The 14,126-nt window shown below is 32.2% G+C and overlaps 1 protein-coding gene across 2 annotated transcripts in view; it reads left to right on the forward strand.

Moving 5' to 3' along the window:
- knrl (knirps-like) overlaps window positions 1-14,126 on the forward strand; it is a 104,317-nt gene that overhangs the window by 40,356 nt on the left and 49,835 nt on the right. The gene's annotated exons all lie outside the window — the stretch shown is intronic.

Below are 14,126 nucleotides of genomic sequence, written 5' to 3' on the forward strand. Positions count from 1 at the left end.
TTTATACCTTTTTGCCAGTTTTTATGATTTTAGTAAAAAACTGACAGCAGCATTAACAAACGCAGTATGCAGATTTGTTAGTGCAATAAAAACTAGCACAGAACTGCTTTCCGATTTAAAATTAATCCAATTTCGGCTTAATTATGATGTCCAAAAAACTTTGATTTTTTTAAAAAATGGTCTGTTTTTATACCTTTTTGAGGAATATAATTAAAGTTAGAGGCTTGAAACGCAGTGAAGGAGTCATTTCCGACCCTATAAACTATACATATTCTTGATCAGCATCAACAGCCCAGTCGTTCTGGCTATGTCCGGTCAAAAAATAAATTTTTAGCATTTTTCCGAAAATTGAAAATTTCATAAGGGGTTACATCATTAAAATTGCCAAAATTTGACAAAAAATTGAATTTTTTAAATTTGAAAACTGAGTATGCAGCTTTGTTAATCTACTAAAAACTAGCATAGAACAGCTTTCCGAATTAAAATTAATGCTTTTTTGGCTTAGCTATGAGTTTTTTTAAACTATGATTTTTCGAAAAAATTGTCTGTTTTTATACCTTTTTGCCAGTTTTTATGATTTTAGTCAAAAACTGACAGCAGCATTAACAAACGCAGTATGCAGATTTATTATGGCAATAAAAACTAGCATAGAACTGCTTTCCGATTTAAAATTAATCCAATTTCGGCTTAATTATGATGTCCGAAAAACTTTGATTTTTTTAAAAAATGGTCTGTTTTTATACCTTTTTGAAGAATATAATTAAAGTTAGAGGCTTGAAACGCAGTGAAGGAGTTATTTCCGACCCTATAAACTATACATATTCTTGATCTGCATCAACAGCCCAGTCGCTCTGGCCATGTCCGGTCAAAAAATAAATTTTTGGCATTTTTCCGAGAATTGAAAATTTCATAAGGGGTTACATCATTAAAATTGCCAAAATTTGACAAAAAATTGAATTTTTTAAATTTGAAAACTGAGTATGCAGCTTTGTTAATCTACTAAAAACTAGCATAGAACAGCTTTCCGAATTAAAATTAATGCTTTTTTGGCTTAGCTATGAGTTTTTTTAAACTATGATTTTTTTTGAAAATTTGTCTGTTTTTATACCTTTTTGCCAGTTTTTATGATTTTAGTCAAAAACTGACAGCAGCATTAACAAACGCAGTATGCAGATTTGTTAGTGCAATAAAAACTAGCACAGAACTGCTTTCCGATTTAAAATTAATCCAATTTCGGCTTAATTATTATGTCCAAAAAACTTTGATTTTTTTAAAAAATGGTCTGTTTTTATACCTTTTTGAGGAATATAATTAAAGTTAGAGGCTTGAAACGCAGTGAAGGAGTCATTTCCGACCCTATAAACTATACATATTCTTGATCAGCATCAACAGCCCAGTCGTTCTGGCTATGTCCGGTCAAAAAATACATTTTTAGCATTTTTCCGAAAATTGAAAATTTCATAAGGGGTTACATCATTAAAATTGCCAAAATTTGACAAAAAATTGAATTTCTTAAATTGGAAAACTGAGTATGTAGCTCTGTTAATCTACTAAAAACTAGCATAGAACAGCTCTCCGAAATAAAATTAATGATTTTTTGGCTTAGTTATGGGTTTTTTTAAACTGTGATTTTTCGGAAAAATTGTCTGTTTTTATACCTTTTTGCCAGTTTTTATGATTTTAGTAAAAAACTGACAGCAGCATTAACAAACGCAGTATGCAGATTTGTTAGTGCAATAAAAACTAGCACAGAACTGCTTTCCGATTTAAAATTAATCCAATTTCGGCTTAATTATGATGTCCAAAAAACTTTGATTTTTTTAAAAAATGGTCTGTTTTTATACCTTTTTGAGGAATATAATTAAAGTTAGAGGCTTGAAACGCAGTGAAGGAGTCATTTCCGACCCTATAAACTATACATATTCTTGATCAGCATCAACAGCCCAGTCGTTCTGGCTATGTCCGGTCAAAAAATAAATTTTTAGCATTTTTCCGAAAATTGAAAATTTCATAAGGGGTTACATCATTAAAATTGCCAAAATTTGACAAAAAATTGAATTTTTTAAATTTGAAAACTGAGTATGCAGCTTTGTTAATCTACTAAAAACTAGCATAGAACAGCTTTCCGAATTAAAATTAATGCTTTTTTGGCTTAGCTATGAGTTTTTTTAAACTATGATTTTTCGAAAAAATTGTCTGTTTTTATACCTTTTTGCCAGTTTTTATGATTTTAGTCAAAAACTGACAGCAGCATTAACAAACGCAGTATGCCGATTTGTTAGTGCAATAAAAACTAGCACAGAACTGCTTTCCGATTTAAAATTAATCCAATTTCGGCTTAATTATGATGTCCAAAAAACTTTGATTTTTTTAAAAAATGGTCTGTTTTTATACCTTTTTGAGGAATATAATTAAAGTTAGAGGCTTGAAACGCAGTGAAGGAGTCATTTCCGACCCTATAAACTATACATATTCTTGATCAGCATCAACAGCCCAGTCGTTCTGGCTATGTCCGGTCAAAAAATAAATTTTTAGCATTTTTCCGAAAATTGAAAATTTCATAAGGGGTTACATCATTAAAATTGCCAAAATTTGACAAAAAATTGAATTTTTTAAATTTGAAAACTGAGTATGCAGCTTTGTTAATCTACTAAAAACTAGCATAGAACAGCTTTCCGAATTAAAATTAATGCTTTTTTGGCTTAGCTATGAGTTTTTTTAAACTATGATTTTTCGAAAAAATTGTCTGTTTTTATACCTTTTTGCCAGTTTTTATGATTTTAGTCAAAAACTGACAGCAGCATTAACAAACGCAGTATGCAGATTTATTATGGCAATAAAAACTAGCATAGAACTGCTTTCCGATTTAAAATTAATCCAATTTCGGCTTAATTATGATGTCCGAAAAACTTTGATTTTTTTAAAAAATTGTCTGTTTTTATAGCTTTTTGAAGAATATAATTAAAGTTAGAGGCTTGAAACGCAGTGAAGGAGTCATTTCCGACCCTATAAACTATACATATTCTTGATCTGCATCAACAGCCCAGTCGCTCTGGCCATGTCCGGTCAAAAAATAAATTTTTGGCATTTTTCCGAGAATTGAAAATTTCATAAGGGGTTACATCATTAAAATTGCCAAAATTTGACAAAAAATTGAATTTTTTAAATTTGAAAACTGAGTATGCAGCTTTGTTAATCTACTAAAAACTAGCATAGAACAGCTTTCCGAATTAAAATTAATGCTTTTTTGGCTTAGCTATGAGTTTTTTTAAACTATGATTTTTTGGAAAATTTGTCTGTTTTTATACCTTTTTGCCAGTTTTTATGATTTTAGTCAAAAACTGACAGCAGCATTAACAAACGCAGTATGCAGATTTGTTAGTGCAATAAAAACTAGCACAGAACTGCTTTCCGATTTAAAATTAATCCAATTTCGGCTTAATTATGATGTCCAAAAAACTTTGATTTTTTTAAAAAATGGTCTGTTTTTATACCTTTTTGAGGAATATAATTAAAGTTAGAGGCTTGAAACGCAGTGAAGGAGTCATTTCCGACCCTATAAACTATACATATTCTTGATCAGCATCAACAGCCCAGTCGTTCTGGCTATGTCCGGTCAAAAAATAAATTTTTAGCATTTTTCCGAAAATTGAAAATTTCATAAGGGGTTACATCATTAAAATTGCCAAAATTTGACAAAAAATTGAATTTTTTAAATTTGAAAACTGAGTATGCAGCTTTGTTAATCTACTAAAAACTAGCATAGAACAGCTTTCCGAATTAAAATTAATGCTTTTTTGGCTTAGCTATGAGTTTTTTTAAACTATGATTTTTTGGAAAATTTGTCTGTTTTTATACCTTTTTGCCAGTTTTTATGATTTTAGTCAAAAACTGACAGCAGCATTAACAAACGCAGTATGCAGATTTGTTAGTGCAATAAAAACTAGCACAGAACTGCTTTCCGATTTAAAATTAATCCAATTTCGGCTTAATTATGATGTCCAAAAAACTTTGATTTTTTTAAAAAATGGTCTGTTTTTATACCTTTTTGAGGAATATAATTAAAGTTAGAGGCTTGAAACGCAGTGAAGGAGTCATTTCCGACCCTATAAACTATACATATTCTTGATCAGCATCAACAGCCCAGTCGTTCTGGCTATGTCCGGTCAAAAAATAAATTTTTAGCATTTTTCCGAAAATTGAAAATTTCATAAGGGGTTACATCATTAAAATTGCCAAAATTTGACAAAAAATTGAATTTTTTAAATTTGAAAACTGAGTATGCAGCTTTGTTAATCTACTAAAAACTAGCATAGAACAGCTTTCCGAATTAAAATTAATGCTTTTTTGGCTTAGCTATGAGTTTTTTTAAACTATGATTTTTTGGAAAATTTGTCTGTTTTTATACCTTTTTGCCAGTTTTTATGATTTTAGTCAAAAACTGACAGCAGCATTAACAAACGCAGTATGCAGATTTGTTAGTGCAATAAAAACTAGCACAGAACTGCTTTCCGATTTAAAATTAATCCAATTTCGGCTTAATTATGATGTCCAAAAAACTTTGATTTTTTTAAAAAATGGTCTGTTTTTATACCTTTTTGAGGAATATAATTAAAGTTAGAGGCTTGAAACGCAGTGAAGGAGTCATTTCCGACCCTATAAACTATACATATTCTTGATCAGCATCAACAGCCCAGTCGTTCTGGCTATGTCCGGTCAAAAAATAAATTTTTAGCATTTTTCCGAAAATTGAAAATTTCATAAGGGGTTACATCATTAAAATTGCCAAAATTTGACAAAAAATTTAATTTTTTAAATTTGAAAACTGAGTATGCAGCTTTGTTAATCTACTAAAAACTAGCATAGAACAGCTTTCCGAATTAAAATTAATGCTTTTTTGGCTTAGCTATGAGTTTTTTTAAACTATGATTTTTCGAAAAAATTGTCTGTTTTTATACCTTTTTGCCAGTTTTTATGATTTTAGTCAAAAACTGACAGCAGCATTAACAAACGCAGTATGCAGATTTATTATGGCAATAAAAACTAGCATAGAACTGCTTTCCGATTTAAAATTAATCCAATTTCGGCTTAATTATGATGTCCGAAAAACTTTGATTTTTTTAAAAAATGGTCTGTTTTTATACCTTTTTGAAGAATATAATTAAAGTTAGAGGCTTGAAACGCAGTGAAGGAGTCATTTCCGACCCTATAAACTATACATATTCTTGATCTGCATCAACAGCCCAGTCGCTCTGGCCATGTCCGGTCAAAAAAATAAATTTTTGGCATTTTTCCGAGAATAGAACAGCTTTCCGAATTAAAATTAATGCTTTTTTGGCTTAGCTATGAGTTTTTTTAAACTATGATTTTTTGGAAAATTTGTCTGTTTTTATACCTTTTTGCCAGTTTTTATGATTTTAGTCAAAAACTGACAGCAGCATTAACAAACGCAGTATGCAGATTTGTTAGTGCAATAAAAACTAGCACAGAACTGCTTTCCGATTTAAAATTAATCCAATTTCGGCTTAATTATGATGTCCAAAAAACTTTGATTTTTTTAAAAAATGGTCTGTTTTTATACCTTTTTGAGGAATATAATTAAAGTTAGAGGCTTGAAACGCAGTGAAGGAGTCATTTCCGACCCTATAAACTATACATATTCTTGATCAGCATCAACAGCCCAGTCGTTCTGGCTATGTCCGGTCAAAAAATAAATTTTTAGCATTTTTCCGAAAATTGAAAATTTCATAAGGGGTTACATCATTAAAATTGCCAAAATTTGACAAAAAATTGAATTTTTTAAATTTGAAAACTGAGTATGCAGCTTTGTTAATCTACTAAAAACTAGCATAGAACATCTTTCCGAATTAAAATTAATGCTTTTTTGGCTTAGCTATGAGTTTTTTTAAACTATGATTTTTTGGAAAATTTGTCTGTTTTTATACCTTTTTGCCAGTTTTTATGATTTTAGTCAAAAACTGACAGCAGCATTAACAAACGCAGTATGCAGATTTGTTAGTGCAATAAAAACTAGCACAGAACTGCTTTCCGATTTAAAATTAATCCAATTTCGGCTTAATTATGATGTCCAAAAAACTTTGATTTTTTTAAAAAATGGTCTGTTTTTATACCTTTTTGAGGAATATAATTAAAGTTAGAGGCTTGAAACGCAGTGAAGGAGTCATTTCCGACCCTATAAACTATACATATTCTTGATCAGCATCAACAGCCCAGTCGTTCTGGCTATGTCCGGTCAAAAAATAAATTTTTAGCATTTTTCCGAAAATTGAAAATTTCATAAGGGGTTACATCATTAAAATTGCCAAAATTTGACAAAAAATTGAATTTTTTAAATTTGAAAACTGAGTATGCAGCTTTGTTAATCTACTAAAAACTAGCATAGAACAGCTTTCCGAATTAAAATTAATGCTTTTTTGGCTTAGCTATGAGTTTTTTTAAACTATGATTTTTTGGAAAATTTGTCTGTTTTTATACCTTTTTGCCAGTTTTTATGATTTTAGTCAAAAACTGACAGCAGCATTAACAAACGCAGTATGCAGATTTGTTAGTGCAATAAAAACTAGCACAGAACTGCTTTCCGATTTAAAATTAATCCAATTTCGGCTTAATTATGATGTCCAAAAAACTTTGATTTTTTTAAAAAATGGTCTGTTTTTATACCTTTTTGAGGAATATAATTAAAGTTAGAGGCTTGAAACGCAGTGAAGGAGTCATTTCCGACCCTATAAACTATACATATTCTTGATCAGCATCAACAGCCCAGTCGTTCTGGCTATGTCCGGTCAAAAAATAAATTTTTAGCATTTTTCCGAAAATTGAAAATTTCATAAGGGGTTACATCATTAAAATTGCCAAAATTTGACAAAAAATTGAATTTTTTAAATTTGAAAACTGAGTATGCAGCTTTGTTAATCTACTAAAAACTAGCATAGAACAGCTTTCCGAATTAAAATTAATGCTTTTTTGGCTTAGCTATGAGTTTTTTTAAACTATGATTTTTTGGAAAATTTGTCTGTTTTTATACCTTTTTGCCAGTTTTTATGATTTTAGTCAAAAACTGACAGCAGCATTAACAAACGCAGTATGCAGATTTGTTAGTGCAATAAAAACTAGCACAGAACTGCTTTCCGATTTAAAATTAATCAAATTTCGGCTTAATTATGATGTCCGAAAAACTTTGATTTTTAATAAAAATGGTCTGTTTTTATACCTTTTTGAGGAATATAATTAAAGTCAGAGGCTTGAAACGCAGTGAAGGAGTCATTTCCGACCCTATAAACTATACATATTCTTGATCAGCATCAACAGCCCAGTCGTTCTGGCTATGTCCGGTCAAAAAATAAATTTTTAGCATTTTTCCGAAAATTGAAAATTTCATAAGGGGTTACATCATTAAAATTGCCAAAATTTGACAAAAAATTTAATTTTTTAAATTTGAAAACTGAGTATGCAGCTTTGTTAATCTACTAAAAACTAGCATAGAACAGCTTTCCGAATTAAAATTAATGCTTTTTTGGCTTAGCTATGAGTTTTTTTAAACTATGATTTTTTGGAAAATTTGTCTGTTTTTATACCTTTTTGCCAGTTTTTATGATTTTGGTCAAAAACTGACAGCAGCATTAACAAACGCAGTATGCAGATTTGTTAGTGCAATAAAAACTAGCACAGAACTGCTTTCCGATTTAAAATTAATCCAATTTCGGCTTAATTATGATGTCCAAAAAACTTTGATTTTTTTAAAAAATGGTCTGTTTTTATACCTTTTTGAGGAATATAATTAAAGTTAGAGGCTTGAAACGCAGTGAAGGAGTCATTTCCGACCCTATAAACTATACATATTCTTGATCAGCATCAACAGCCCAGTCGTTCTGGCTATGTCCGGTCAAAAAATAAATTTTTAGCATTTTTCCGAAAATTGAAAATTTCATAAGGGGTTACATCATTAAAATTGCCAAAATTTGACAAAAAATTTAATTTCTTAAATTGGAAAACTGAGTATGCAGCTTTGTTAATCTACTAAAAACTAGCATAGAACAGCTTTCCGAATTAAAATTAATGCTTTTTTGGCTTAGCTATGAGTTTTTTTAAACTATGATTTTTCGAAAAAATTGTCTGTTTTTATACCTTTTTGCCAGTTTTTATGATTTTAGTCAAAAACTGACAGCAGCATTAACAAACGCAGTATGCAGATTTGTTAGTGCAATAAAAACTAGCACAGAACTGCTTTCCGATTTAAAATTAATCCAATTTCGGCTTAATTATGATGTCCAAAAAACTTTGATTTTTTTAAAAAATGCTCTGTTTTTATACCTTTTTGAGGAATATAATTAAAGTTAGAGGCTTGAAACGCAGTGAAGGAGTCATTTCCGACCCTATAAACTATACATATTCTTGATCTGCATCAACAGCCCAGTCGCTCTGGCCATGTCCGGTCAAATAATAAATTTTTGGCATTTTTCCGAAAATTGAAAATTTCATAAGGGGTTACATCATTAAAATTGCCAAAATTTGACAAAAAATTGAATTTTTTAAATTTGAAAACTGAGTATGCAGCTTTGTTAATCTACTAAAAACTAACATAGAACAGCTTTCCGAATTAAAATTAATGCTTTTTTGGCTTAGCTATGAGTTTTTTTAAACTATGATTTTTCGAAAAAATTGTCTGTTTTTATACCTTTTTGCCAGTTTTTATGATTTTAGTCAAAAACTGACAGCAGCATTAACAAACGCAGTATGCAGATTTATTATGGCAATAAAAACTAGCATAGAACTGCTTTCCGATTTAAAATTAATCCAATTTCGGCTTAATTATGATGTCCGAAAAACTTTGATTTTTAATAAAAATGGTCTGTTTTTATACCTTTTTGAGGAATATAATTAAAGTTAGTTGCTTGAAACGCAGTGAAGGAGTCATTTCCGACCCTATAAACTATACATATTCTTGATCTGCATCAACAGCCCAGTCGCTCTGGCCATGTCCGGTCAAAAAATAAATTTTTGGCATTTTTCCGAAAATTGAAAATTTCATAAGGGGTTACATCATTAAAATTGCCAAAACTTGACAAAAAATTGAATTTTTTAAATTTGAAAACTGAGTATGCAGCTTTGTTAATCTACTAAAAACTAGCATAGAACAGCTTTCCGAATTAAAATTAATGCTTTTTTGGCTTAGCTATGAGTTTTTTTAAACTATGATTTTTCGAAAAAATTGTCTGTTTTTATACCTTTTTGCCAGTTTTTATGATTTTAGTAAAAAACTGACAGCAGCATTAACAAACGCAGTATGCAGATTTGTTAGTGCAATAAAAACTAGCATAGAACTGCTTTCCGATTTAAAATTAACCCAATTTCGGCTTAATTATGATGTCCGAAAAACTTTGATTTTTAATAAAAATGGTCTGTTTTTATACCTTTTTGAGGAATATAATTAAAGTCAGAAGCTTGAAACGCAGTGAAGGAGTCATTTTCGACCCTATAAACCATATCTATTTTTGATCAGCTTCAAAAGCTGAAACAATCTAGCCATATAACAAAATTTCGGAAATCATTCGATTTTTCAACATTTTTATGAGGGGTTACATCGTTAAAATTGTCAAAAATTGGAAAAAATTTTCATTTTTTAAATTATTAAATTTAGTATGTATATTTATTACCCCAATAAAATCTAGCATACGAATGGTTTCCGAATTGAAATTTAAGCTTTATTGGCTTAGCTATAAGATTTTAAATCTTTAATATTTTCAGAAAAAATGTCATATAAAAATCTCTTGATTCAAATAATGAATGATTTCCGCTTCGATCTATTAGTTCTTTTGCTAACTGCAAGGCTAAAGTTTTATTATACAAAATTTGTAAAATGAAATGACTAAATTTCTAACAAGTTTATGTTGTTCTTTGCTTATCAAACCTCGCACTTAGTTATTGATTCAAAAATCTTTCCTATGCCATTCATTTATTCCGTTTCACATTTAGTCATCCAAATCAAACAATCAACACCTCTTTGCTTCGACGCAATTCAAGTCCAGAGAAATGAGAACCACTGAGAAACTGAACCACACCTTTTCCAGGGCGACTTACTAGCATAATTACGGCGAAATCCTACAACAAAAGTAACAAAATCAAATATGAGGATGGAAATAGTGGAGGGTTGTCATAAATCTCAGGTCCCATGAAACGCAGCAAATTAACATAATTAAAATTTGGTTTTCGACACAGAAAACAAAGCGAAACAAAACGTAAAACAAAGCACGAAAAAACACAACCAAAATTACTAAACAAATAATATTTTATTTGGACTAAACTAGTGGCGAAGAGGGCTCTTCTGTGTCCCGATTCCAGGTGCTAAGTGAGGAAGTAAACGTTGTCAGGGGGAATCAACAGAGAAAAGAAACCCTCAAAAGTGAACGGAAAATCGAAGGCGCCGTCGCCATTGCTGGGAAAATCTTCAAAAAAAAAGAAGATAACTTTAAGTGTTTAAAACTATGCAGAGAATAGTAAGAGAATTAACAGAGAATCAGGATTTTGATGCAGGCAGTAAATTTTTAGAAATTTACGATACGATAATAAATCAAAACGCAATCTATACTGAGAGCGAAACTCGATTCCCGATGCCCTAATTCATTTTTTATTGAGGTGCATTCGAAAAGCAGGAGAATAATCAATAACCAGGCACAGTTGGAAATCAGGACACCCATAAAAAAGGAGACTGAGACTGAGAGCCAGCTTCAGGTCTCATCTAAATAAAATTTAATGTTTATATGGCGCACACACCTCCAATTTATGCTCGTCTGTGGCATTGGAAACCCAAAATGTGAAGACAAAGAATGTTGGCTGACAATGGCAAGTCCTTTTTCTCCCCCCAGCTCCTTCGACAGCTCTCGGCTTGTTTAGTGGATGATAAATTGCTGCCGTGTGTGAGTGCCTGTCGATATATATGGATATGGATCCTACCGAAGATCCTACCAACCGGCAATTGTTATGATTTGTTTATGCCTTTTTTGGGAGCAGCTGTACCACGCCCGCTTGGTAAACAGTTCGGGCACAGTTTTTGGGATTCGAAATAAATACAATTCAATCAGGAATTCAGAGAAATATCTACTTGATTTTACACTACAACAGAATTTGTAGATGGTTTATTATAAAATGTGATATTATTTTGAAGTTTACCTAGAGATCTATTAGTTTCAAGACTCCTAATGAGTAAATTCTTATTTGGGGGATTTATTTTTATATTTTGTTAGCAATAAAATTCCAAAAACTTATCAAATCAAATGTTTTTAATGAATTTAGGAATTTATTTCCAAACCCTAGTATCTTTCGAGTGTAGATTCAATCTCTCAGTACTCGCTTTTCTATTTTCACACCTAAATGTAAGCTATCTGGATCGTCATCGATCAGGAAGTAACCCGCATATTGCATTCGGAATTACGCTCGCCCTGAAAGGACCTACTAATTGTACAAAACAAAAACCCCCCAAAAAATTAATGCAATCTATTGTGAGATTCAACACGATTCCAGTTAGTAACGGCGATTAGGATCTGCCAGTGGCCTCACGCACGGATCGAGGACATTAATGTGTCAACATGTGCGACGATGGGTTCCCGTTTCCCCATCTCCCAAAAAAATATATATTCCAGAGCCACACAGGGATAGAGCCTCACACACAGTAGTCCGGCGCATTGACGACTAGTTCCTGGTAGCAGATCCCGATAAGGATCAGGACACGGATTCGTGCGAATGTCGCCCAGGGAGCTCGAACAGTAGACCTGAGCGACCACAACAATGCACGCATAATGAGCAAATCTGGTTGAGATATCAACTGACATATGGGCACCCGTAACATTAAAATCTTCAACTTCAACTTCAACTTCAACTCCGACTTCAACTGCAGCTTCAGTTCGAAATGGAAAAATAAGCATTAATGGTATAAATGGTATATCTGTTAATGCCTTTTTTCATGCTACATAAATCTTTGATGAAGAAAACTTGGCTTTTATGGCCCTAAATATGCAAAGTAGGCTCTAAATTCGCTGCTCAACTGACCTTCAACCCTTTCTTTTCCTTTAGAACTCTCAGCTCCTGCGGTTGACCGCATTATTTTCTCGAAAAAGGGTTGGATAACTTGATTAGACATTCCGCATTCCACATTGTTTCTTCGGCAAACATTATTCTTGATTAAGTCACATTAATTATGATAATGATGGCCCCGAAACGAATCCCGGGGACAAAGCCAAGACTCTCTCAGACAATGGCAATTGAAATGGGAACAGGATATTGTCGGGCAGCCATATGAAATATGAGAGAAAGGAAAAGGAAGCCCAGGACGTGTGCGCAAATAAAAAATTGAATGTGTACGCGTTTTGTGCGGAGCGAAGAAAAAAGGTAAAAGTGTGATAAATGTCAATTTCCTGCTCAGCATTTCGGACACGCTGATGACTTCATCAGCAACTAGATCCTTATGCGGAAGTTATCTAATAACCGGCCGACTCTCGTAATCCTTTTATGGAATTAATCAAGTGTGGCCATGACAAAAAAAAATATATATATAGAGATGTCCCAGCTGTCCTTGGGGAATGCGCAGATGCAAGAGAATTTCATTTCTTTTCAAGGCCTGAAGAATAGTTTGTAGTAATAGGAAAATCTGTAAATAGGGAGGAGAAGTTTCTTATATATAATTTCTAGGCATTATTATTTCCTTTATTCTTATATTTAATTAAAGCACACCATAACAGTCACAAGGAAAATCATAAAAAGTCAATGAAAATTGGAAATTCCTCAAATATTCCGCTCACATTCCAGGCCAAAAGACATTCATAAATTATCCATAAACCAGTACAGAATGTCCAGAGGAATACTCAAAAATTTATGTACATCGATACAGTGCAATGCCTTGCATTGAAAATACAACATTTTTTTATAGTTTATGTGGTGTTTGTCGATGTGATTTCCGTTCGGGAACAACCTCAGGTGGGCTCTGTTCGTCAAATATTTATCGGTAGTGTTCGGTTTTCTTCAGATTTCAGATTCAGTTGCATTTGCAGTCTGCATATTAAAACAAAAGAAGAAAAATGCTGTAGAAATACAGAGGCAAATGGCAGCAGCTGCTGTGCAAATGATCCTCAAGTGACCGCAGAAGGGGACGACACATGACAAATGGAAAACTCTTTGAGAATCTTGAGCAACTGTCACAGCAAGCTGACTGTTGGCAAAATAACAATTAGAAAACAGTTGCAAAAGCTGAACTGCTTTTGTTTCGACTTCTATTTGGCATCATTAATCATGCAAAATGGCAGGCTAACTCAAGATCCCCTGATCGATTTGAATTTTACTCGAAAACGGCTTCACATCGAGTGTCATTAATTATGCCCAGAGAGGTACAGAGACTATTTCTGGTTCAAGAGGGTACCGCCATTAACGGGTTAGCTAAAATAAATAACATCGGCTGCCGATCTGTCGCTTTGAATTCCTAATCAAGTGCCATTAATCACGGGTTCACTTTTTTGATTTTGGCATACGTTCAAGGTGACGGACTCTCGAACAATTGCCGCCTCTGGGCTCATTTTCATTCTCATTCTCATTTTCTTTTTCTATTCGGTTTTCCTCACGTGACATTGGAAATGTTTTTTATTTTTTGCCACCCCGAAACCATTCCATGCCTCAGAAATTCGAATTCAAAGGCATCCACATGCAATTTGCCGCCTTGTTGCTGCGAAACTAGAACACGAATGAGAACTTTTTATAGCCATTATGCTGGCTGGCTTTGTTTGCCCTTAGCCAGCGACAAAAAAAACCAAACGAAAAGGCACTTGACAGTCGTTTTAAGCCAAGTTAATATACTCTTTTAGGGTTGGTTATACTTTTTGAGAGGGTTTAATTTGAAGAGGATTTTCCAAAGTATTTCAGGGGTATAGATTAAAAACTAAAGAAGCTAGAAAGAAGTATTAGTGGACTGGGGCTATTAGTTATTATTATTAAGCTTATCAAATAATATTAGTAAATACTTTTCAAGATGAAAGGCTAAAAGGTTCTATTATATCTACAACTTAATTTGCAACTGCTTCTCTTTTTAATATTTATCTCATGTAAAACACACAAGTAAAGCAATC

This window comes from Drosophila serrata, unplaced genomic scaffold (assembly GCF_035046125.1).
Source record: "Drosophila serrata isolate PLE 108 unplaced genomic scaffold, ASM3504612v1 contig_272, whole genome shotgun sequence".
Classification (NCBI taxonomy): Eukaryota; Metazoa; Arthropoda; class Insecta; order Diptera; family Drosophilidae; genus Drosophila; species Drosophila serrata.